General features: G+C 37.1%; 1 pseudogene across 1 annotated transcript in view; it reads left to right on the top strand.

Moving 5' to 3' along the window:
• LOC310892008 (adhesion G-protein coupled receptor V1-like) overlaps positions 1–21,502 on the top strand; it is a 71,522-nt pseudogene that overhangs the window by 28,633 nt on the left and 21,387 nt on the right. Inside the window, exons 15-28 of the transcript in view lie at positions 465–682; positions 1,906–2,649; positions 4,004–4,377; positions 6,210–6,386; positions 9,364–9,544; positions 10,165–10,367; positions 11,021–11,150; positions 12,767–12,847; positions 14,171–14,310; positions 16,698–17,307; positions 18,254–18,469; positions 19,447–19,662; positions 20,861–21,105; positions 21,300–21,481. The product of the transcript in view is annotated as an adhesion G-protein coupled receptor V1-like (transcript). The remainder of the gene's footprint in view (positions 1–464; positions 683–1,905; positions 2,650–4,003; positions 4,378–6,209; positions 6,387–9,363; positions 9,545–10,164; positions 10,368–11,020; positions 11,151–12,766; positions 12,848–14,170; positions 14,311–16,697; positions 17,308–18,253; positions 18,470–19,446; positions 19,663–20,860; positions 21,106–21,299; positions 21,482–21,502) is intronic.

Here is a 21,502-nt window from a genome sequence, read left to right as displayed (position 1 = left end):
ATACAAGTGTAAGAAAAAGTTTAAGTAGACTTGATGACTGAAAGGAGAAACGTTTGTGGTTAAATGTAGATGATTCTCTTTCCTGTCTAAGAGTGTCCAAGTATATTAATTTTTAATGTTAACTTTCTGAACTATTATGCATTCATATTTATTATTATAAATTGGAATTACAAGACACAGTGATGTGTAGCTTCACAGTAGTATTCTGCATGGACCTGCGTATGCTACTTCTGTTTTCTAAAGTACGTATTCCGGGAGTAGAATTGTACTGCAAAAGTGGTTGCCTTTAAAAGGAAGGCTTCATGGAACAGTTGTAGTATATTAGCATTTTACTTTATATTACATAGTATATTACTTCTTACTGTAAGGAAGATTACAGTAAAAGGAGTCTCCACATTTTCCTTTTCTACTCAACGCTGATGCATGCCTGCCAGGACTCTCATTCTTTCTGTATCACTGAACAGGATTTTGAGACACAGAGGACACTTCGGCAATGTTTCTTTGACCTGGCAGTTGTTTGATAATAACTCTGCACTGAAGCCAGGAGAAGAATTCTATGAAACTTATGGGACTGTGTGCTTCATGGATGGTGAAAGGTCGAAGTCAATAACACTACGTGCCATTTCAGATAGAATTCCTGAATTCAATGAATTTTACATTCTAAAGTTGGTGAATGCTTCAGGTATTGTCTTCCATATCACCATTTCCTTCATATCTGGTAGAAAAGAGTTATGTTTAATCAATCAAAAAGAAACCAACACTAGAAAGAGCATTGCTTTGAATCATGTCTTGATATCCTATGCTTTTCTGGTAAGGTTTTAGGTCTTATTTTTCATTTAATCTTGATTTCCATATATAGAGAGTTACTCAGTTCCCGAATTACTGTTAAACACATTTTGGTGATCTGAACTTTAAAAGGGATGCCTCTTGGTTTTTGAAATTAAACTTCTTAAAGTTCAGAAGTTTCATTTCAAAAACCAAGAGTTCTGAATTTCAGATACATAGATCTCCATGCACAAAATATAAAACAAAGATACTAACAAAGAAATAACAAAGGTATTAAAGGTTATGTGTGTCTACCATAATAGAGGTTGCTTTTTTGTTTGTTTGTTTCCCTAGAGGAGGTAAAATACTTGTAGTTACCACTTCACATGACTTAAATTACAACTTTAAATTGCTACTGGACACATTTCCTAATCTGGATTAATTCCACTTTAGTACTATTCATGGTCTTCTGTGCTCTGATACAAGTGAAAATGTGTGTTGGCCTTTCCTGTAAGTGAAGTCCATACGGATGTACAAAAGATTTCCTGCTTATAACAGGTAGATCACTGTACACTTTGAACACGGAGATTCTCCATTCACAACATGATCTTCATATCATGAATTCTTACTGTGCAAAGATAGATGACTAACACCAGGACTGGGCAGCAGTTTTAACACACAACTGGTTACTGTTTCTGCAAGGTGTATGTACTTCTGTATCAGAGGCAACAGGCAAGATTTTGCCATTCTCTATTCGTGTAAGTCTTTGAGCAATACAAGAATTGAATTTGGCCCCCATGCTTATCAAACGAATCAAAGGTAACCTACCTTATTGGCTAATTAAGAAAAGATGGACCTTGTCATGTTTCACCTGAAAGACATCTGTGTGTTTTACAGCTGAAAAATAGCATGTGGGTTTGTTTTCTACTGAAATTACATCAGCACAGTGTTTTAAGAATAATACAATTAACCTATGTAATTTTCAAGTTAGATCATTTGCTATAAGTCCAGAGGATCTTAAAGGAGGGTTTGAGGTTTTTTTAGAAACTTGTTTTATTAAAAAAAAAAAAAAGTACTTTGAAACTTTTTTCTGAGTGTGTTGTTTAATCATTAACTTTTACTCTAACTTCTATTACGCAGGTGGGTCTCCTGGTCCTGGTGGTCAGTTATCTGAAACCAGTCCTACTGTAACTGTCATGATCCCTTTCAATGATGACCCTTTTGGAGTGTTTGTTATAGATCCAGAGAGCCAGGACAGAGAGATAGTGGAAGATACTCTTTCTGAAGATGACCTTTCCTATATTACGGACTTCACCATCTGGAGACAGCAAGGCACCTTTGGTGTTGTCCGACTAGGTTGGGAAATACTGTCTAGTACCTTCCAAGCTGGACTGCCATCAATGGTAGATTTCTTGTTGCTTGGATCATTCCCAAGCTCAGTACAATCACAGCCCCACATGAGGCGCCATCACAGTGGAACAGACGCTCTGTATTTCAGTGGAAAAGAGGATGCATTTGGCATTATCGGTCCTGAATACCCATACAATGGAAATAATGCAGTAACCAATTTTACATTTTCAGCTTGGTTAATTCCTAATGTCAGTACAGATGGCTATATAGTTGAAAAGGATAACGATAATGGGACTTTATATTATGGTGTGAAAATTCAGACAAATGATTCTCATGTTTCTGTAGTGCTTCATTATACAGCATTAGGGTCCAATATGACATACATGGCTAAAACATCAGTCATGAAATACCTGGATGAGAATACTTGGCTTCACGTTCTGATTACTCTGGATGAAAGTATAATTGAATTTTACGTTGATGGAATTCTAGTTCTGGGAGGAATGAAGAGTCTAAAAGGAGAAGCAATTCTTGATGGTGAGCCTTTGCTATTTTTCTCCATATATAAAGCTCTGAAATGCATAGTCTAGCCACTTCAAAGGTGGAAGAAATACACTGAAATGATTATATCTGTTAAGTTAATTGAAAGGAATGGATAAGAATTCTTTGAGGATTTTCAGAAAGCCTATGGAAATTGTGTGAATGTTCTAAAAAATTCAAACTGCTGCGATGTTGAGTGAGAGTAGAGGACTATTAATTGTATGGTGTACTATTTTATTTCTGCTTTTAAAATTCCAGGTTGAAGTTTAAGAAATCAAATTTTCCATTTGTAAAAAGAATAGTACTTCTGCAATTAGTAATTTCCATCACACTTGCAGTACTGTAGCTAAGCTGAGAGGCTGAGAGGTTTTTTTTTTTTCCCTCCCTCGGTTTCTAGAACAAATATATGTGAAATGCAATTATGCTTTTATTGCTAGAAGGATATGTCTGTGCTGTAAATTTTCTTTATTAGTGGGGATGGCGTGTGTCTGGGGATAATGCAATAGTAAGGCAAGTATGTCATCTCTCTCCGTTGAATGTTGGGTAATACACAGTGGTGTGCATAGCAGCCCAGTTTTTCTCAGCATCCTCCACTTTGTGCCCTGGGACTTTTATCAGTTCCTGTGGTTGCTCATCTCTACAACTGCCACTCAGTGTCATATGTATGACAATACACTGAAGAGCACAGCTTTTTTTGTTTGTTTGTTTTCTTTCGTTTTCTGAAAGGCAACTGAAAACAGCTGATGTGTGTGTTTTAGCACAAGAGCATAGCATGGCACAGAATAGGATAGAGTAGGAATGAATATGAGGCAGCTGTGATCCTATAGTTTGGAGACAGAGAAATATAAATGCTGTTGTAAAAAGAGTTTGGAATTTGCATGGAATTACAGTGTGGTGGATGAAATGGATGTCCAGAAGGGTTAATGCAGTAATCATGAGTATCATCAGAATGGATCAGCTGCCCTAGCAGAGGGAAACAAAGTAGGATTTGTTCAGCAAAACAAGGGCTAAAAGGGGTTGCAGTTCTGCTCTGAAAATCTGTGGAGGAAAGAGGGAGCCTCAAGTCTCTAAGACTTATAAAAATGAGGGATGATGATAATGTGCTGCTAGAACTAATAGGATGAAAAACTTGGACAGCATAGGATGGAATTGTTTGGCCTGTGAGGACTTACCTGTAACATTGAGATGAGGCTCAAGGAACCTCCTGATTTTGGATCTCAAGATCAATATGATTCCTCATCCAGGGACAATGAACAGTTTACCATTGGTTTTTAAGAAAAACAGGTAGTCAGTTGCTGACTGTTTCATACAAATACAATAACATGAGAAAAAATTATAATTTCCTTCTCAGGTCCAGGAATAGTAAGAATTGGAGCAGGAATCAACGGCAGCAGTAGGTACACAGGGTTAATGCAGGATGTAAGGCTTTATGAGCGTAAGTTGACACGAGCAGAGATCTATGAACTTCATGCAACTCCTGCAAAAAGTGATGTCCACCCTGTCTCTGGGTATTTGGAGTATTGGCAAGGAGAGACCAATAAATCATTCATCGTGTCTGCAAAGGATGACAAAGAGGAAGAAGGAGAAGAATTATTCATACTAAAGCTCATTTCTGTGCGTGGTGGAGCTCGAATTTCACAAGAAAACACCACAGCAAGATTAAGAATACAGAAAAGTGATAATGCTAATGGTTTATTTGGCTTCACTGGAGCATGTATCCCTGAGGTAAGGTGGTCATAATGGAAATTGTAGGTGATATTTCAGGCACAGAAAGCTAAATGGCAGGACCAAGTGACCTGAACAAACCCTAGATTTTGCAGTGTTTGCTTTTGTGGTTAAGCAAAGTTTTCCTAGGATTTGGAGATGCATATGTTCTGTTAATACAACCTCAGTTCCACTGGGATTTACTATATAATTTTAAAAAACTAAAGAAAAAAATGGTTAAGAAAATTTAGTTTACTATATAAACTGAAGACTAAGGCTTAATTTTTTTTTTCTAGAAAAATATTTTACCTTCACTTCTGTTACATTTGAGTTACCAGTTAAAATGTAAGATTTAATTCTCTGGTTTTTTTTTGAGAATGGATTATTGCAAAGATTTTTATTTTAGTTTTCTGTGTCACATGATGTGTTTGAGATAATTTTACTAGAGATCATGCAATGACAAAGTGTTATGGATTTTTCCACCTTCATTTGCTGTCATAAACTAAGTTATAATTTGCATATGTTTGATGTCAGTTGGTTGATTTAGTAGTGGTTTTTTTTGTTGTTTTAGTTTTAACAGATGAAATCTTTTTTCAGTGGTATCCATTCTATATGCAGAGTGTAAACTTGCTACTTTTTGAGGAGGCTTGAAATAAACATAAATCATTCTTTACTTCTTTAATCAATTATAAGGGGGAATAACATGATAGCTATCTCTACTGGTATTGGATTATTTTGTGGAAAAAAAAATTTAATATAGTTTTCATTTGGGAACTCTTATGAGCTTTAATTACATTCTTTTTTAATCAAAGTGCTTATGATGTTTTTAAAATAACTGTCTTGCCTGAGTGATACTAGTTTTCAGTTTGGTTCAGTTTGCTTATTGTGTGCCTACCATATGCTATGATAATAGATTCCTTCAGGTTCAAGTACCTCTGATACGCTGTGATGCCACAGATCATCAGCCAACCATGAAGAAAAAAAATAATTATATGGCACGGTAATTGTTTTGCACCTATCATATGTCCATTTCACCAGGGAAGTATTAGAGCTCTTAGTGGTGATGCAGGAACACAGCATTTTTTTACCAGTAGTTTAACTGTGCATATCTGTCTACTAGGCAGCTGAAGTCACACACAGTATCTATGCTTTCTTACAAAGCAGCCCTGAAATTTATCTAATGCATAAGATAGCTTTAACCTTTCCAATAACTTTCAGATAAAATTATTTTCTATGTTAATTTTATGAACGTTATTTTCTAAAATAGAAGGTCAGTACCAATTAAAGCTTCATTCCAGAGACGTGAAGTTGTCGCTGCAGAAGTCATGTTATCTGTGAAGATACAGAATTGTAAGGAGGACAGTAGAAGAGAAAAATCTGTTTTTCTGAATGATGATGGTATAGTTTATTTCTATCCATAGTGTGTCTGGTTAGAGAAAGTGCTGATCCAAATCTTTCTTTAAATTATTGCTAAGGAAAATTACAATATTGACGTTATTATAAAGCAATAGTTTCATTTGCTTTCGACAGGTACATTTCAAGCATATTGATTCTGTCTCTGACGCATAGTTTTAGGAAAGGGGTTGTGTCCAGGACGAACTGCAGTGTATTGTTATTTGTTACCTTAATAGTCCTCAGGGAGGCATCAGACTTTTGCAGATTCCACTAGGATTGTTCTGATTGGCATCAAGGTCAGTTTCAGCTTCCTAACACTCCAAAAGAGCTGAAAGTAACATGACAGCAATTTTTTACTTGAACATTTGTCTGGCATTAAATATTTTCGTGTTATTTAATGAAATTGCCTTGATTTACTTTGACAGTAATAAACGTTCCAAATTTTCGCTTTCTTCCAGACTGCTGATGAAGGTTCCACTATATCCTGTGTTGTGGAGCGTACAAGGGGAGCCCTAGACTATGTGTATATAAAGTACATTATCTCACAGGTTGATTCCACTGGCATTAATTACTCTGTTACCGATTTTTCTAATAGCAGTGGCACTATCACATTCGTTCCTTGGCAGAGATCAGAGGTAAACCCTACCTTCCTATTAACAATTCATCCTGTCCTTTACAAACCTCCTGGAAAATACCTTCTGAGGGTGCTTGGCTGGTTTGCATACTAGAGAGTGTTTACTTCACATGGCTTTTCTTATTATTATTTTTTATTTTGTTATTTTATGTTGTTATTTTTTTGTTATATATATATTTTCTTTCTTTCTTTTTTTCCATCCCTGACAACAAGAAAGTGTTATTTGTAGCTCTGTGTATATGTCAGTTCAAAAGTCACCATGTGTGCATGTACATATTAGATATATGTACATATACATAAAAAATATTAACTGTATTTATGTGTATGTGTACATATACTTTAAAAAGTGTAGATAGTCCATGTACTTTCGAAATTGGAAAATGATCAGGTTTGATCTGAGTGTTGTAACTCAAATTTATGTCCACAACAATTAAATAGGCAATAGTAAGATTCATTGCTGTTCTTGCACTCAAGGCTATCCAGGTTCTGTCTCCTTTTAAATTCAAAATCAGAAACAGGAGATTAAAGGTGTTCTTGTAACAATAGCTGTTTTTGAGTCTCCCTGAAATGATTACTGTCTGCTTTAATCTATTCCTCTGCATAAAGTGTGCGAGCAACTGGAACATAAGGAAATTATTCAATATTCTGGCCTTAGAGACACCTGAAATTGGTAATCAGAATTGCATCTCTGAGTTGGGGGAGAGAAAGAGAAATGATACATAAGGGAAGCTTTAGCTGCTTCTGAGAAAGCTTTCTAAAAGTCTTACGAAATTCCTTATCTGAATTAGTTTAAAAAAAAAAGAAAAAGAAAAAAGAAATACCAGGATACCAGGATACACTGAAGAGTAGGAATTCAAAGCTACAGAGGCCCACAATTAAAAAATTATGTGGGCAGACTGGAGGTCCAAAAGAGGGCCAGAAAGATGATCAAAGAGCTGGAGAACCTGTCCTCTAAGGAAAGACTCAAGGGGTTAGATCTTTTCACCCTTTAGAAGGGGACTTTGATCCCATTATTACAGTACCTAAAGGGCAGCTCCAGAGTTGACAGAGGCTCTCTCTTCTCAAGAAACCACAGGAGAAGACAGAGGGCAAAGAGTACAAAGATAGAGTGGGAGAGGTTTTGTCTTGAAATTTTTTACAACTACTGGAACGACTTCCTTAGGGACAGGGTCGGGTTGTCCCGACCTCAGCATCTGGGCCAGGGCAATCCCAAGCACAAACACAGGCTGGGCAGAGAAAGCACTGAGAGCACCCCTTGGGGGGGGAAGGACCTGGGCGTGGTGGTTGATGAGAAGCTCGACATGAGCCGGCAATGTGTGCTTGCAGCCCAGAAAGCCACCCGTACCCTGGGCTGCACCAACAGCAGCGTGGGCAGCAGGGCGAGGGAGGGGGCGAAGGAGGAAATTCTTCCCTCAGAGGGCGGTGAGGCCCAGGCCCAGGCTGCCCAGAGGAGCTGCGGCTGCCCCATCCCTGGCAGAGCCCAAGGCCAGGCTGGATGGGGCTGAGGGCAGCCTGGGCTGGGGGGAGGTGTCCCTGCCCATGGCAGGGGGTGGCGCTGGGTGGGCTTTAAGGTCCCTTCCAGCCCAAACCAATGTATGGTTCTATGGTAGAATTCCCATCACCAGGGGTGCTTAAGATGCAGTTGAACATGGTGCTGGATTATTTCATCTATTTTTTTTTTTTCCATGAAACATTGAACTTCATCTTTTGATGTCCCATCCAACGTGGGCTGTCCTATGATTAAAATTCTGTGGTAATAAACAGCGTGTGCTAGAAATAGAAATAAAAATAATCTGTTTCAATGAATTCAATCCTGATGTACAGCACAGAATTGTTAAATTTATTTGAAGAAGTGGTGCGGGACCACAGTACTGTAGAAACAACATACACTTTCTATTATTGTTTGTATAATAAGGATGAATTGTGAGTAGAAAATACCATCCTCAGTTTCACTTATATCAGGCTGCAGAAGTCAATGTGGACTCAAATTCGCTGAAGTCATTTGCAGGGATCCCAGTGACTTCACTAGAACTGTGAATCTGGATAATGTGATGACTGGCAAAAGCGTGTGGTATCTGAAAATAGTTCATTCATGTTATAATAGTTTGTTCATTCAGCTTTATTTCTCTGTGAAATGATATTACTGCATTTCATACAATCATATATAGCAGAAATTTCCAAAGCTTTTCTAGCATGGCAACATAGACGAGGCCCACATTACTCTATCTAGTGGCAGAAAATGGCTGATGTAGGCTCTTGCTACACAGCTTACTGGTCCAATTTACTGCATACATACAGAGGAGCTAATGTGCATGGCTCTAAGAAACGGGCTGGTAGCAAGCTGCTCTTCAGGTGGGATATCCTAAGGGACTTTCAACTGACATTTGTAATCTACTCATTACCATGCCTCTAAATATGATCAGCTACTTAAATGTTTTCTATATGTTTGTCCGACCATATCGAAACATAAAGAAAGATGGAATTTTCTGAAGTGAATGTGTTAGCGTGTTTAGAGCAAGGTTATGTTAGTAAATCGTATGATCTGCAGGTCAAAGTGTCAGGTGGTATAATAAGCTCAATTTATTTGCTCTCTAAATTGGATTAATCACTGTAATGTCTCTTCATAAGCATAATTTCAAAAAGATTTTAAAATTTATCAGATATTTCATGTTCAGTACATGGAAATTAAACTCTGCTTTTGTGAAGATATACAAAACCAACCAAACAAGTATTTATTATCACTTATTTATGTAGTTTGAAACAATTCAGAAAATATGCCTTCCATTTCCAGTAGCTTGGAAGCATTGTTTTTGGAAAGCATATTCTAGACATAAAATGTTATCTTAGAAATTAGTTGAATTTATGTGGAGAGCAAAAATAGTGTCCTTTGCTTTCAGAACTATACAGCAGATACAGCTGACTGACTAATCAAAGAATGTTGCATGGTTTGATTTCTCCATGATTTGGTCCTTCTCTAGGTGTTAAATTTGCATGTTATTGATGATGACATTCCGGAGTTAAATGAATATTTCCGTGTGACATTAGTCTCTGCAGTGTCTGGAGATGGGAAACTAGGTTCAACTCCTACCAGTGGAGCAAGTATAGATCCAGAAAAGGAAACTACTGATATCAGCATCAAAGCCAGTGACCACCCATACGGTAACAATGATGGGAATTATACAGCTTTGTTTCAGATTATTGTGTAGTTCTTTCCAGTCAGATGAAAACTTTGCTTGGTTGTAATAGTTGAGGAAGCAATCTCATATATTCCACTTTATCTAACTTGAATTAATTCATTGTTTATATACATGAATGAATACTGAATTAGTTTTCTTTTATAATTTTACAAAAAGGCCTCAAATCTTCCCTGACCAAACAAGCAATGATTCTCTTGTGAGGGCAAATAAAGGCTCTGCATGTAGTTGATCCTGTCCAGGTTTTTCATCAAATGAGAATTCCTGACAATGAGAGTCATTTCTCCATATGTCTTGTACCAGTAAATACGCAAAACCGTGGCCTGTGAGGCTCTTTTGGGAAGAGAAGGTTTTATTATTGTGCTGTGCCTTTTATCAAGACTGACAAGAATATCAGTGAGAGAGGGTAAGGCACACAGCACATCTCTGGAAATAGTGTGATTGAGGCTTAAGGGTATACTGGTATATGTGGTTTTTAATTTCAGAACCATCACAAGATATGTTATCAATCACTTTATTTAAATTGTTTATCATCTTTAAAATTTGTTATGAAAAGCCATGTAAGTAGTAATTCTTGTCTTCCAGGTCTGCTCCAGTTCTCTGTGGGGCCACCTCCTCAGCCAGGTGATAAAATGATTCTTCCAGCCTCTTCTGTGCCCCATATTACTATTAAAGAAGAAGCTGGACACGTCAGATTACTGGTAGTTCGTGCACAAGGCCTTCTTGGAACAGTTCTGGTGGAATACAGAACAGTGCCAGTCACAGCTTTCAGTCCCAAAGATTATCAGGTATGGCAACTGCCAAGGTGGTATAATTGTTTTGGAATTAATTAGAGTTATTTATCGTGGAGATAGCTTTCAGTTTGACTGCTCTAGCCCAGCTATGATTCTTTCACAGAAAGACTACTTTACAAGGTGATGTGGCAAATGGATATGTAATATTCACTTAAAAATATACATCATGTGACTTCTCCATTCTTTTCTCTGCAGTAAGTTGCATTGTCTAGGAAAAGCCTCTGGTTTTGAACTTTTTTTTTTTTTCTTAACAGAGTTTCCAGTGTAGCAATTTGTGAGTTTTGCTGTTGTTACAGACCATATTATTCAAGTGCATGTACAGGTTAACATTATGCTTGTACATACTGGGATTTGTATATGCCTAGCAAAATAACCTGCGTGTATCTGCACTTGCTTGTCCAACTGATCATTTGTGCAGAAAAATAAGAAAAATGTACATGAATGCAGATGCTCACCAGTATGTCAACTTAGATGTCTTCTTCTTTTTTTTTTTCTTTTGTAAAACAGATTTTTCAGATTTTTTTTTAAAGCTTAAGTGAGGAAAAGTAGATGTTTTGAAAAAGACAAAATGAAGGTTCTGTTTCTTTTTTTTACATGGATGAAAACATTAGACTTGAACAAAAATATGAAGAGCTCTTATATTGCAGGCTGTTGTGGGTACACTGGAATTTCAGCCAGGAGAAAGATACAAGTACATTACTGTTAACATCACTGATAATACTATTCCTGAATTAGAAAAAACGTTTAAAGTGGAGCTGTTGAACCCAGAGGGAGGAGGTAAGGCACATATATCAGTCCCTTAGTTGTATTTTCATGACCTCTACTCGTTCATAAAAATCTTGTCTTTCTTGGCATTATTTTCTATGTTATTTCTGAAAACAAACAAAAAGCACCTCTACATCCCCACCCCCATACAGCTGTCTTTTTTCGTAGGGAAGAACTGTTCCTCAGTTCTTTTCTTAATCCTTGGTGGAAACAACCAGATCCCATAGCAAGTATATTATTACCATGTATTAGGGAAAGTGTATCACTGCCATCTGTTAGGTCATCTAAAGGCAATTGCTGCTTTTCACTTTGTATAACTTCATGGTTGGTAATGAGAACTAAAATAATGCAAAAATATATTAGCAATATGTTGCATTTCAAAAATATGGAATATTTATAAAATATTTAAGGCTAAACAGTCAAAGTGTTGTGTTTTTGTTTGTTTGTTTTGGTTTTTTTTTGTTTTGTTTTGTTTTTTCTTCCACATGAGTGAAATCAGAAGAACTGCAATACATAGGTCAAATGGATTATAGCAGTAATAGGCTGTGGATGTTGAGGGCCATAGGGAGTTTGCTGAGCTGTAGCTGCAGAGGTAGCTCGTAGATAACTGTCTGTAAGAACAAGACAAACACTTGAAAGAATTATTGGTTTGAAGGGCTAGTCTGAAGGGACGGCAAAGCATAGTGGTGCTGCCACATAAACCCCTGAATACCTTACAGATTTTTTTTTCCATTTGAGAAAAATTTTAACGGAGATTGTAAAGCTTGTTGGAGGGAAAAGTAATTAGAAACACTGACAGCCATAAATTGATTTTTTTTTTTTAAACTGATGTTATTTTTTTAAACAATTCAGAAATTGCAAGTGTGGTCCCTTCTGGGAGGATGTATCAGATTTCCTTGAATTAATCCAGCTCTCTGCTATGATTGTATGTGTCTATGGTGCAACATGGTCTCAGTGATTCTTTTGGTAAAGTCTTGAGACTTTTCACGTATTTTGTCTTTTTGGTTGAATAGTTGTTTTGTTAAAAGGAGTCAAACTTTTCTCTTTCAAATTGTTGTGACAGAAAATTTACAACTAACTTTAGTAATCCAGTAACTATATAGCCTTTTTAAAATGAGCCTTCTTTTTGGCCTTTCCAACACAAACACAAAGCTTATGAAGTCCCCATTAGTTAAGTTTTCTGCAGATTTTCCCAACATTTTCACTTTGTGAGAAAATATTAGAATAAGGAGCTTGAGGGACTTTATCGTCTCCCCTACCTTTTTTTTTTTTTTTTTTTCAATTTAGATTCCTCCATGACAAGCCTCAGTTAGGAGTGAGAAAGGGGAAATACAAAATGGGGACACAAAGAGGGAAAGAGAGGAAAGATAAACTATGTGTATGTGTTTTCTTTCATTCTGACTTCCCATTGCTATTTCCAATGTCATAAATTAAGTAAGAGGTGGCATATGTAAATATTTCAGTCTTTATTAGAACTCCTGTACACTTTCAGAAGCAAAGTTGATACCTTCCTAGAGTGCTTCCCTCTTTTTTTCCTGTTGTCCAGAATAGTTTAAATTTCTCTTTGCTTGCGCTCTGATTTATAAATGTATATATGTGTATATATCTGTATGTCTGTCATCTTAAAGTTGCTGAGCTCTTTAGAAATGATGGCAGTGGTAGTGGTGATGGGAACATGGATTTCTTCCTTCCAACTGTCCATCAGCATGGTAAGCATTTTGGATTAATCTTTATTTCTTTATGCTAACTGTAATATCCCTCATGAACTACACTACTGACACAGTTTATCATAGTGTTATTTTGCTTGTGGTTTGAGATATATCATAGAGTCCTGTCAAAACATTCTTTCCCATTTTAAAAAAGGCTTAATTTCAACAACAGTCAATACTAACCGTAATACAGAAAATAACAGCTTCTCTATCTTCAAAGCTGTATTTTTATAGAACACAATGTAGTTATTCCAGAAGTAGTTAGAAAAATTAGCTTTGTTTGTAAATTTTGTAAAATTTTCTGGAGAGCAAAGAGGAGAGAAACTTTTTAAATTTAAGGTAATTTAAAAATTACCTGACTGTGTGTTTTGATACTTTCTTTTGCCACTTGCTTTATGCTTTGATCTCTGCATCTCAAAAATACTCTTAATAAAAAGTGGTGTTAGCTCTTTTTTTTCTAAAAGAATGCTTTGATTATTTTTCATTTTTGAAGTCTATTTTTGTCACAACATACAGAAAACAAAGATAATTTAATCTTGAGAAAATTAAAAACATACAATATGCAGAAATAAGATGAAAACAAAAGCACCTACTATGAGGGAAACGCTAATGATGGTGGATTTTGAATTAAACCCTAGAGACCTGAAAATATTGTGTTAGCACCCATTATCGAAATCAAATAATTTATTCCACAGTGACAGCCTGATTTTCTGTTTTATTTGAAAATACAAAGGAGTTCAGTTTGAACCTGAGAGTAAGTCTGTGGTTTAACCACTTTTTGGAACTTCCTGGGAAGTGTTGTTTCCTCTTCTGTGTTTCCAGATTTTTTTTAAAATGCCAGGCTCTTTCTCTTTCTAAGCAGCAAGTTATCTCACACAAGATGATCATTATAGTAGTAGAATTTCCTGGACTAGCTTTTTCTTTGTTCCAGCTTCAGTTAAAATAGTACCTGCTTTTGTCCTGTCTGCACTGCTTACACTGTGTTTTACCACGTAACTCTCCCCTACCCTAAATTCTAGTTCATTTTCCTTAATTAGACAAGTAATTTTATTTTTGATCCTCTCTTAAAATATTTGCATTTTATATGTTGCTTTGGAGTGTTGTTCCATAGAAGGGCTGCCAGGACTGCATTATTGAAAGTGAGTTCCTTATCCATGTGGATAATTATTCCACATTTAAAACAAAAAAAAAACACACCACAAAATGCAAAACAGCAGAAATATTCCAGTTATGCTTTTCTGTGTGCTTTTTGTAACAAACTTCCTTAGCTTTTAAGAAAAGATGGTATAAAAAAATAACTCATTTTGGCACTTGCACTTACAGCCAGCTTGGGAATTGCATCCCACATCGTTGTGACTATTGAGGCTTCTGATGATGCTCATGGCGTCTTTGAGTTCAGTACTGAGTCACTCTCGGTAAATGGAACTGAGCCTGAAGATGGAGATAGCAATATTATGTTGCAGGTTAGAAAGTTTTGGGTCTCATATTGCTATGCAATCCTCTTTTATGTCTATTTTACAGAGCATTCTGCAATATTTTTATAATAGGTCTACAGCATTTTAACTTAACTTTATCATGTACATTTGTCTTGACATTTTATACTTCACTTTCTAAAGTGTATCTTTCAGCTTAAAACTAAAATGTTTTATATAAGTTTAAATTTACTTCTACTTGTTTACATTTGAGGTATGAATATTTTAAAGTAAGTGCTGATGACACAACAAATACAGCAAAGCTAAGATGATAAAGATTACACTGTTTTTAAAATTAGTTTATTTTTAACTCATCATGTCAATGACTTTGCACTGTATATAATGGAGGGGCTGGATTGTGTGCAGCTTGCAGTTGGCAATGACATGCTTAAGATCCTCCGGGTAAGGATTAAGGGACATGGAAATAAGTTATAACAATAAGATGAAGTTGTTGTGGGAGTCTGCTATAGACCACCCAGCCAGGAGGACAACATTGCCAAATTATTCTATAATGAACTAAGGGATATCTCTAGGTCATCTGCCCTTGTCCCTGTGGGTGACTTCAACTTCCCAGATGTTAGCTGGGAATACCATACAGCCAATACAAACAGGTACTGGAAATTCCTGAGGCACGTTAACAATGACTTGTTGGTACAGTTACTCTGGAAGCTGACTAAGAAAGGTGCCCTCCAGATTTGTTGCTTGTAAACAGTGAGGGTCTTGTGGGTGAAGTGGTGATTGGAGGCTGTCCTGGCCATAGTGACCATGAGATGGCTGAGTTTAAAATCTTTGGTAATAGGAGGAAAACTGCCAGCAAAAGTTCAGCCCTAGCTATGGAGACAGCAGACTTCAGACTACTCAGTGAACTAGTTTGTGAGGTCCCCTTGGAACCTGCTTTTGAAGGTATTGGAGTCCATCAGTGCTGGTTAGTTAAGTAACACCTCTTAAGAGCACAGGAACAGGCAATTCCAAAGAGTCAGAAGTTGAGCAAGCTGGGCAGAAGGCCAGCTTGGCTGAGCAGGGATCTTATTCTAGAATTTAGGCGAAAAAGGAAAATCTGTGGGCATTGGAAGCAAGGTCAGTTGAACAAGGACTACAGAGGTGATGTTCACTCAGAGTTGAAGCTGGCCAGTACTGTGGGGACAACAAAAAGTGCTTTTTTTAAAGGATGCTAACAGCAAAAGGAGGAGCAGAGAAAACATTGATCCATTACTTGTTGAGGTTGGTAACCTCACAAATAAGTACGCCAATAAAGCAGAGGTTAATGCCTTCTTTGCCTCTGTCTTTAACACCAATGATGGGCTCGGGGACACCCAAAGCTCTGAATTTCAGGACTGTGATGATGATAAACTCCCAGCCAACTTTGAACTTGTGCAGGATTTGCTGCTCCAGCTGGATGCATATAAGTCTATGGGGTCCAGTGGGATTAATCCCAAAGTACAGAAAGAGCTGGCTGATGTCATTGCAAGACCTCTCTCAATAATTTTTCAATAGTCTTGGAGTCTGGAGAGGTCACAGTTGACTGGAATTAAGTTAAACGAGGAAGTGCTGGATTCTGCACCTGGCAAGGGGCAATGCTGGCTGTACGGACAGGCCTGGGGACAAGAGGCTGAAGAGCAGCCCCATGGAAAGGGATCTGGGGGTTTTGCTTGACAGCAAGAGAAATATGAACCAGCAGTGTGCCTTAGCAGCCAAAATGGTCAACTGTGTTCTGGAGCATAAGGCACAGCAATGCTGGATGGTCAAGGGAAGGGATTGTCCTGCTCTGCTCTGTGCTGGTGAAGCCTCACCTCTAGCACTGTGTGTGCTACAATATATGAAGGACATAAACTATTAGAGAGCATCCAAAGGAGGGCTACTATGGTGGTGAAGGGTCTAGAGGGCAAGAAGTATGAGGAGCGGCTGAGGTCCCTGGGTTTGTTCAGCCCAGAGCAGAGCAGGCCGAGGGCAGGCCTCATGGCGGCCTGCAGCTCCCTCACGAGGGGAGCGGAGGGGCAGGCGCTGAGCTCTGCTCTCTGGGGACAGCGACAGGACCCGAGGGAACGGCATGGGGCTGGGACAGGGGAGGGTCAGGCTGGGGGTTAGGGAAAGGTTCTGCACCCAGAGGTGGTCGGGCACTGGGACAGGCTCCCCAGGGACATGGTCACAGCACTGAGCTGCCAGAGTTCAAGAAGCATTTGGACTACTCTGTCAGACATGCGATTTGATTTTGGGTGGTCCTGTGTGGAGTCAGGTGTTGGACCTGATAATCCCTGTGGATCTTTTGTAACTCAGGATATTCTGTGATTCTGTGACTTTGCTGTATGCCATTTTACACTTTTATGTTCTTCTTTCTTATAGTACAAAGAAATACATAAATCTTTGTGTTTTCCACTTAGGTTGTGAGAACTCATGGGGCCCTGTCTGAGGTGACTCTGTATTGGGTCATAGTCTGTGATCTTACAGAAGACCTGGTCTCTGCATATGGGAATGTAACATTTGATGTTGGCCAAGTGAGAGCAAATATTACCATACAAGTTTCTCCTGACAACGTGCCTGAACTGGATCAGGTGTTTTCAGTTTTGATCATCAATGTGTCCAGTGGTCGTCTTGGAAATCACACTAATGCAACATTAACAGTTTTAGCTAATGATGATCCATATGGACTGTTCATCTTTTCTGAGAGAAACAGACCAATAAAAGTTGAGGAAGAAACAAAAAATATCTCCCTGACAATAGTAAGGCTTGGTGGTCTTCTTGGTACAGTAGTGGTTACATACAGAACTTTAGGTGATGATGAAAAGTCACCCTTTCTTCCACCTGATGTTGTTAGAGCAATACAAGGAGAAGATTATATACCCATTACTGGTTATGTGATCTTCGCAGCCAATGAAAGCGAAGCCACAATATCTTTGCCTATTTTGGATGATTATGATCCTGAGAGGTCAGAATCTGTTTTTGTGGAGCTAAACAATACTGTTTTGATCGACAAAGTACAGGATCGGCCAAGTAAGTGTCTTTCATATGTAAACCAAAAGCTTAAATATGTAGGCTAATATTTATATTTAATAGGATAAAATGCAGCAATTGAAATTACAGTAAAATTTTACCTCTGCCTAACTCTGTATAGTTAAGAATCCTGTAAGTTATATGTCAGAGTATCTCACATTAAGTATGAAGATTCTGTGTGTCAGCATATATTTCCTTTACCACAAAATTTTGTCAGGGGTGGACATTTCTTTCTCCCTTCTGCATCTGCTTTATCCCAGGTGTTTTAGGCCAACTGTATTACTGTATTGGTTTTGTGTGCTAATACCTGCTCACCTGTTGTTTCTGTAAAGCACAATGATAGGAAATAAGCTAGTTGCACTTACTGAAAGCGAAAAAAGCCTTTTAAACATTAAGTGGTGTAGAATTGCAGCTTCATGCTGGCTTTTTAGCGTAGAGGATGTTTGCCCGATCAGATAAATTCAGGTCATTACAGCCTTATTTATGCTTAAGAGCTTCTTGGCATGCCTAATTTCCCTTCCCTCTCCCCCATGACTCTCCCACATTAATCTTGATTTTTAAGGGAAACACTACAAAAAATTCTACTGGGAAACTGAAAGGTTACTTATAGTTCATCATTGCTAGTGTAAAATTCTATTGTCCTATGGACAAATAAATAAGTAATTTTGCTAGTACCTCACCTCTTCAAAGAACTGGTGTTTTGTATGCTCCACAGCAGGGTAGAATAATAAGTTAGTAAGAATGTGGATTTTCTGACATAATATAATTCAAACATCAAAAATATGCTTGTGCAGTTTGTAGTTATATTTTGTCCAAATCTAAAATGAAAATTTTATTGAAAGCTAGTAGTGGCCATCCACTAAACTCAGGTGTATGTATATGAACAGTATAGCCATATATAGGAGGCATTTCAGGCTTGCTCTAAGAGGTTTTTTTTATATTTCAGTTGTAAATTCTCCTCGTCTTGGATCAGTGGGTGAGACTATAGCTCATGTAATTATCAATGCCAATGATGATGCTTTTGGAACACTTCAGCTTTCAGCTTCAGCTGTGCGAGTTGCTGAAAATTATGTTGGACCAATCATTAACGTGACCAGAACTGGGGGAATTTTTGCAGATGTTTCTGTGAAATTCAAAGCTATGCCAATAACTGCAACAGCTGGTAAGAAATCAAAATAGCAGAAATACACATTCTGTGTTAAACCAGAAAGAGCATACTGTATGCTTCGAGTAACCAAAGCAAGCAAGTGTGTATTGAATGCAGTCTAGTAAAACAAGTAGAAAAAATACCAAAGTGTGAGATACTTACTGAGTGTACTTAGGAGACAGGAATTCAGGTCCTATAGAAGAGACCTTACATCAAATTTAAAAAAACTCAGAGATATCATCACTGAAGAATCTAGCAAGAAAACTAAGGAAAGGAATTGGCTGTTTGTTTCCCTGGTGGCCACTCACTTTCTCAAAAAAATAAAATAAAATAAAAAATCCTGTAGTAGTATATATAGCTAGTACTTAGTCCTTTGTACATATTTCAACCTACCATACATGGCTTATTTGAGTTTCTTGGAGGGAAATTGAGAGCTGGTGACTCCTCTGTGAAACAGACAAATGTTAAGCACAATTCAAGAAGACTTTTACTTTGCAAATGAAAGGTAAAGCTCTCAGGTGATCCCTGAAAAGCTCCACGAGGGAAGGAGTGACCTTATGTCCTTTAGTAAAATCTCCTTTGAAAAAGGTACTTCTGTTTCATTTTATCTCTTGGAAAGCCAGACAACTATCAGAAATCAAATATAGAAATGTCACAGTTGTGTGATCTTCTCAATGGAAGATAATAATGGACCTTTTGTAATTGCTTCTTGGACTGACAGTGTAAACTCTGTTTTGGCCAAGATGAGATTTATTTTCATCCATCCAGATATCTAAAAGGCACTAGGAAATAAACAATTGTATTTTCTGGGTATGAAGATAAAGAAAAAAAAAACACAAAAAAACACACCAACATATGAACACAAGGGAATGCAAAAAGAACAGATAAATATTAGTGCTGATAAACATTAGTGATGTTTCATAATGAACCAGAATGCCTTAATATTCTTCTGTGTTTTGATTGTTTTGTTATTTTTTCATGTACAAATCTAGGTGAGGACTACAGTGTAGCCTCATCAGATGTTGTCTTACTAGAAGGAGAAACAAGTAAAGCTGTGCCAATTTATATAATTAATGATATCAATCCTGAAGTTGAGGAGTCCTTTTATGTTCAGCTGCTGAATCAAACGACAGGAGGAGCCTTGCTTGGATCTTTGACGAGGGCAGTCATAACCATTGAGGCTTCTGATGACCCGTTTGGATCCTTTGGTAAATGAGTCTTATTTGCATATTTTCTCTTGTCCAGTAGCAATCTGCTGATTTGTGGGTGAGTTATTACTGGGCAATGGAATAAAAATTTTCAGAATACAAAAAGGGAAGTCTGGATGAACACAGTAAAGGACAAAATAAGATAAACTAAATTAAAACGTGTAAGTAAGGGCAAATGGTGCCCTTATATAGCGAAATTGAAGCATTCAGTCAACTTATATATCAAGATTTTGTGAGACGAAGGTGGATTTTGGAGTCTCCTAATGGGGATGGATTTTAATTTAATTTGTATTTTTTTATCTATTCTAAATGTTGCATTTCTGCAATAGCTTGAAGCTTAAGTTTACATGCCAAAACCTGTTTAGATAGTGCAGTGTCATTGTTTTACAAAATAATCAGGCAAAGCAGGTTTAAATATCTGGGGAAATTGGAAAGTACAAATATGACTTAAATTGCATTCTTGTATGTTCTGGTTGTTAGTTATTGTAGTTTTTCTTCTTTCTATCATTATCAGTAAAATGGATTGTGGACACTTTCCAAAAATAGTTTCATTACACAGGTTTTGAGAAAAAAATGGTAATTTCAAAAATTTAATGACATTTTAGAAATTTATCTTTTCTATTTATTTTTTCTATTTCAGTATTTCTGGTGTATGTTTTCCAGCCATTTTATTTGACTTACTCTTTCTCCCTTTAGTACCCTACTTTATTTCAGTTATTCCATTTTATCAGCAAAATGTAAAGGAAATTGACAAAAGTAAATAATTCCACATGGATAATTCATTAACTTCATTCTTAACAACTAAAGATTTTATACAAGAAAGACTTATATTTGAAACAATTTAGATGGAATATGTTGACACATTTTTTCCATACGTGACATAAAAAATGATAAAAAATTTCCTCACTGGGAAAAATTACCTTCTGACCGTCTTCTAAAAACTTAGATCATGGCTAGCCTTGAACAATGGATACGTTGGAATAAACTCTTGGGTGGGGGCTGAATTTTCATGCCAATTTTATTTGCAGATAAAATGATACTGAAAGTTCAATTTGAAGTTTAAACCTGATTAACATTTTTTTAATTGTGCAAATGAATGCAATCAAGTGAAATAAAATATATAATTCAGTAACTAGGATGGTGTTTTTATTTTAAATATTACTGTTAATGAAATACACCTCTTTGTGCTGCACTTCAGTGTTCCAGATGACCGAATTTACTGTGGAGGAGCCTGAATCTGGATCAGTACCCATAAATCTGCCAGTAATCCGCAATGCTGGGACACTTGGTAACGTTACTGTTGAGTGGGTTGCTACCATTGGTGGACACCCTGCTGATGAGGACTTGCAGGTTGCCTCAGGCAATATTACTTTTGCCCCTGGGGAAGCCTTTCAGATGCTACTATTGGAAATCCTGGCTGATGATGTTCCAGAAACAGAAGAAGTAAGTCAAGCACTTACATCTTCCTTGAAGATGGTATTAATTTTGACTTGTTCTAGAAATATGTATGATGGAAAACAAGAAATGTTCCGGCAGGAAGGTGCTATAATTTCATGTTATACTTTGCTTGTAATTATTGTTAGAAAAACCACAAATTGTCTAGCTGCATTACTTCTTTTTCTTTTCTTCTCTTTGAGATTGTCCGTGTAGAATTAACTCAGGCCTCCAATGGTGGTGCTATTGGGTTAGATGGCGTGGCAAGTATTATAATACCTGCCAATGATAATCCTTATGGCACAGTTTTCTTTCATCAATCCTTATATCGAGTTCAGGAGCCACTAGAAAGAAATTTGCTGGCAAACATAACAGTCAGGCGAAGGTTTGTATAATGTTTGCTTTA

The sequence above is a fragment of the Anser anser genome (assembly GCF_964211835.1).
Source record: "Anser anser genome assembly, contig: HAP1_SCAFFOLD_87, whole genome shotgun sequence".
Lineage (NCBI taxonomy): Eukaryota > Metazoa > Chordata > Aves > Anseriformes > Anatidae > Anser > Anser anser.
Note: the sequence above shows the minus strand (reverse complement) of the source record. Positions and strands in the feature narration are given on the sequence as shown.